This window comes from Filicampus tigris, chromosome 11, assembly GCF_054856515.1.
Source record: "Filicampus tigris isolate MCC_2025a chromosome 11, RoL_Ftig_1.0, whole genome shotgun sequence".
NCBI lineage: Eukaryota > Metazoa > Chordata > Actinopteri > Syngnathiformes > Syngnathidae > Filicampus > Filicampus tigris.
This window is the reverse complement of record NC_141227.1, coordinates 4163703-4169702: the sequence shown is the minus strand read 5'-3', so window position 1 is coordinate 4169702 and position 6000 is coordinate 4163703.

Here is a 6000-nt window from a genome sequence, read left to right as displayed (position 1 = left end):
TTAATCATGTATTTCAACTACAATTTTCGACAAAGCTACTTGAGTTGGAATTAATGTGGGAAAAATGTTTAAAGTGTATTTCAATTCAAAGACTGTTCTAATTGCTTCTTTGATCATTGAATATTATTCTGTGTCATCTTCCAAACCGCTTATCCTGTAAAGGGTCGCGGGGAGGTGCTGGAGCCTATCCCAGCTGACAATGGGCGAAAGGCAGACTACACCTCGAACTGGTCGCCAGCCAGTCGCAGGGCACACACACAGACACCGTCACTGAGCGGGAACCGATCCCACGCTGGCTGCACACAACTCAGGCATGTGTACCACTACACCATCAGTGAATCTGAATATGATTCTTTTTCTGTGAAATACAACTGTTGAACAATACACCAAAGACGTACAACCAATATGGAATTTGAATTTGGCTTTGAAAAGTGCGTCCTCTAAATTTGGGTGCAAAGTGAGTAGAGGTGAGCTGCCAAAGAAAGTAGATAAAACTGAGTTGACTGACTTAATTTATTTTAAAGCGGTCAACCAACCCAAACATATTTTTTTCAAGAATATGTTCTATACAGACCCACTAGTTGAAACAAGGCATTCTGATAAAATATTGCGATTGTGGAATAAGAGTTAATCCACATATATACGGGGAGAACGGGGAGCATGGGGAGAACATGCAAACTCCACACAGGAAGGCCGGAGCCGAAATTGACCTCTGAACATTGAGGCCGACATACTAATCAATTGACCACCGTGGCGCATGCCCCCCCCCCCCCCCCCCCCGTCACTAGTGAATACGGATTACACTTAACACTTCCAAAGTAATACATATAATAAATTTATACTTGAGTAATTTAAAAACAAGTTCTGTTCTTTTAAATGTACTTTGAAAATGCTAAATGAAATTTAAAAAAAAGAGGAAATAGCGAGGTTAACCGCAATGGATGAAGTTATAGTTACAAATGAAAACCCCGCGATAGACTGAAGCAGCAATAACCGAACTGCGACGTAGTGAGGGAACACTGTACGCCGTACATAACCAGTGTAGGAGAACATACCGTGGATCAAATTTATTGTAGTGTTGTTTTCAAAGTTTCTTTACAAATATAAATTAGTAGCTTCAAATTAAACTGCTTAATTGTTCTGTCCTCTGTTTTTGTTGTGGAGCCATCCTTTATTTCCACGTGAATGACTGTCATTCTTAAGCGTAACCACACCCACACTGCATGGGAAAATACAAAGGAGCAGTAGTTAAACACACACAACAAGGACAAAGCTGGGTTAAGGTGCAGGGTGTGGCCTGCATATTTCGCAGTCTGACAGGCCTTACTGCCCTAGGCAGTTGTCACCTTTCCACAGATAAGAAAACTGTTGGATTAAGACTGTGGGGTCTTCCTCAGGTTTGCCCAAGTCTCTTGAAGGAAATGTTACTTCAGAAGACAATATATTTAATCCAGATAAACACAACTTGGTGTAAATAGAAAGGTATGATGCAAAATGACAAGACTAGTTTGGATTAAAGTCATTTTAACTCTAGCTAGCTTGGTAGCTAGCTTTTCTTTTCGTGTCTTTTCTATTGTTATTATGATGCATTTTTAAATTGGCTACCGGGACATGGATTGCTGTGATAGATCAGAGGTGAGCAAAGTATGGCCAGGGGGAATATATCCAGCTCCTTTAATCCAACCAAGTGAGTTTTCACATTAGCAAGAGTCTTATAATATATAATATAATTGGTAAATAAAAACACATATTTTGATTTAATTTATCCCATTAAATAATTGGTAACTGATTTATTGTAAATAATACAGTCAAAGTTTTCAATGAGCAATTTAACCATTTATTTTATTAAATAATTGCTTAATTGAACTATTATAAATAATATACAGTAATAAAAACTGTAATGCAGGCATGCAAAAGTATACTATATTGGTTTTATTATGAAAAATATAGCTTTATAAAGTCAGAATAACAATAAAAAATACAAATTACCACTCAGTGCAATGTCTGAGTGTACATTGGTGGTAACATAATTAAAAATTCAACTAAATTGATTGAGTAACAAGAGTGAGCTAAGGATCTCTCTTGCTCTTATCTCTGTCTATAACTCTTTCCTATTTTTGGCTTAGCCAAGATGTACCGACTTCATAGTTCTGACCTACCTTTTAGTACTCCCTCATTAGTCCAGTCTCTCATCTATCATTTCCAGTCAGTTGTTATATAGCCCTGACTGTATAAGAAAGGAGAGTCTTGCACCAATAACTAGCCAATATTTTAATGTTAGCAAGAACGTAAAGTATCACAACAATTAGCTTATAATCATAACGTATAAGTGACTGAAACTGAATCTGTGAACTGGCTCCGAAAACACTGAATGCAGAAAGTAATTCAGCAACTGGAAATTAAAAGAGAAATATCATTCTCTTAATACAGTTCCATTTGAGCTGATTCAGTAACTGGCTTGATCTGGTTCTCTCTGAGCATCCTTTGGTCTCTTTCCATAGATGATGATGGGGACAGAATCTTTATCTTTAGACTGGATTCGAATTGACGCTGCATTGTACCTTGCACATCTGGATGTAGAAAATAATACTTTCCTGTTGCACAGAAAGTGTTCTGGCAGAAAATGCCACTGCTGCATCAGTATGTAGTACAAACTATAAAATATAAGCAGAATTTGCACACAGACTGACAAAACTGGTATGTTATTTTATTACATTCTTTGTTTTCACACACTAAAAAAGTGGTCGGATGGCTATGTTTCAACTAATAATTCTGGTCAAGAATGCATCTGTTCAAAACAACAAAAGTCTGTCCTGATGTTAACATGAAGGCCTGTCATTGTTATTTCAACGGTCAATTAATTTCAAGCCTCGGTGGGTAGGGGGGGAGTTTCCGCTTGAGTCCCTAACTTCCCATCACAGCATGAACAGACATGAAATATGAAACACTGATTCCCATGTATATACTGTACAACTAAAAAAAAACATTAGCTTTATTTCAAAACACTATATCATATAAGATTAAAAATATATCTTTTAAAAAATGTGGACATGGCCTTCAAGTAAAACACAGCAAAATTACATCCAAGCATTGAATTCTACCTCCGACAAGCACGTAGTTCATGACTGAATTTGATCTCCAAACCCTTGGATTGAAATGCCACAACCCTCAGACAAAAACTTTTATGCGCAATAAGTGAATGTTCAAGTTATCCTAAGATGGGAAGCTCTCGTCAGAGACTGAAAGGCTTTGCTACCATAAAGATTGTGAGGGAACTAAAAGCTTATGAGCAGCCTGATAATGGGCTTTTAACAGGAAGTCCACTGTTATTGGTTGATGGTAGCACTTTTATGCTTGTAGTCAGCTGTAGACATAGAGATAATAATACTCCTCCACATGTCCACCAACACTGAGAGAGGGATGTAATGAGTGTCCACTTTCCATTCTCCTAATTGACTTCTTTCCCAAGAAAAAGAAGGACAATTTACTATTACTTTGAAGAGAAATGGATTAAGTAGTCTGTCATTTACAGTGTAATAAACAGAGCTGGGCACTTGACCCTTTTTTGCCCATCCGGCCGCGACCCTCCACCCTTGACCTGGGTACCCTTGCGGCCGCGACCCCCCGGCCATATTCATAAACATTGTCGGCCCCCGGCCGCCCCGTTCCGACCTACCGCCCCCTTGAAAGAAGCCTTTCACCGAGTCGGCTGAGATGAAATTTGGCCGCCTCGCGAGCACGTCACACGCATGAGGGCCGATTAGTGGGCCGGACTAAAATCCACTTCCGGCCATGCTTAGTCCAGCCAATTTTTAAAATTTGTCACCCCCTGCACCCTCTGCCCCAAAAATGGGCATACGGCCGGCTACCGGCATTCTGGTAGCTGAAGAGGAACGTTTTTTTTTTTAACAATATATTACAGTCGACCCCCGCGATTTGCAGGTAATGTGGACCAGGCTGGCTCGCAAATAGCGAAAATCTGCCTATAAGTGACGACCATTGAAACGCATTGGAGTTATGGTGATGTTATTTTATGCTATTTTTTTATCTTTTTATTAAACGGCCGATTAATTGGTAGTCAGTATTTTTTCCTGCCAAAAATCATCAGTCTAAAAAAAAAATCAAATCAATGTATGTATGTATATGTTCAATTGAACAACGTATATCAAAAGTAAAATATTTATTTTGCAAATTGCTTTTCTGGATTAACAGTTGTATCTGTGTCAGAAATGAAGCTGCCATACTGTTGGACTGAATGACCTCATTGGTTTGAAAAAAAGAAGCTCCCATCTCAGTTTCTTCACCTGCTAGCACATAAAAAAAGCAAATATTAACTTGGCAGTTAATGACTGACTAGATGTCTCAGTGGGAGCCAGCAAATGTCTCTCACACTGGGCCAGTCTTTCTAATGAAACAGAAAGATTAGCTCCGCTTTGTTTTGTTTCTGTCTTTATAAATGTGTTTGTTTTTACTTGGTGATTACTATACCATGAACAACTTCAAACAAATTGATTTTGATTAAATGAAGAAATGAACTAAAACACATGACAATAATGTTTGTGCAGGTCTGTAATACTAAACTGGACTAATTAGATAGTCAGAAGAAACAAAAAAGCTAGCAAAGGATCCTTGAGTCGCAACTTTGTCATTGGAGTGAAAGAAAAGTAAACATCTCCACTTCTTCCTGCCAATAAAATAGTTCATTGGCACTATCCCTACCAGCATAACAATGTCAGAAGCAGTAGCAACATAGTTCAGCAGTTATTACGACAACTAAAATAATGACATAGGTGGAAGAATAGTGTGAAGGTCACTGGGTTGCATGGGCAATACAATTTCCTTTCAAGCAATCTAGTTGGATAGATTAATTGTTGTAAAAGAAGGAATTAAATATAAAATTAAAAGTACATAAGGGAAACATAGCATATCAGACTATTTTACATATTTATATGCTAAGGCCACACTCATAATTACTTGGGATATTTGTTTGAAACACACTTCTAGGTCATGAATATAAAACAATAAAATGAGAAAAAGTAAGGGAGCCATTCCACCGATGCGTTCTTGGTAAATAAAATTCATGATGAAATCAACTGTAAAATACATTTTCTTATTGAGGAAAGTGTGCTGCGGATTGATCTGATTGCATTTTTAGTAAATACAATATAGAATAATAATTTAAATTACTTTTAACACTGAAAAAATAGGATTTGCTTGCTTCTTAAAATGGGACTTTACCATAAAATATAATAATTTCAATTCTTCAGAAACTGTGTATACATCTATCCATCCATTATCCATACCGCTTATCCTCACAAGGGTCGCGAGGCATGCTGGAGCCTATCCCAGCTGTCTTCGGGCAGTAGGCGGGGGACACCCTGAATTGGTTGCCAGCCAATCGCAGGGCACACAGAGACAAACATCCGCACTCACAATCACACCTAGGGGCAATTTAGAGTATCCAATCAACTTACCATGCATGTTTTTGGAATGTGGGAGGAAACCGGAGTGCCCGGAGAAAACCCACGCAGGCACGGGGAGAACATGCAAACTCCACACAGGGAGGCCGGAGCCGGGATCGAACCCGCGACCTCTGAACTGTGAGGCGGACGTGCTAACCAGTCGACCACCGTGCCGCCGGTGTACATCTATATATATATAAATATAAATCTCTCTCTCTCTCTATCTCTCTCTCTCTCTCTCTATCTCTCTCTCTCTCTCTCTATCTCTCTCTCTCTCTCTCTATCTCTCTCTCTCTCTCTCTCTCTCTCTCTCTCTCTCTCTCTCTCTCTCTCTCTCTATATATATATATATATATATATATATATATATATATATATATGTACACACACACACACACTTTACTTTAAATTCACACTTCAGTTGTGTCCCTGTGTTTTCACTCAGCCCTTAGTGCCTGTAAAAAATGTTTAATATTCCACACAGCACACGGGGGCACAGGAAGTTGCATCATTCATATCCTCTGCAGGCCATGGGAAA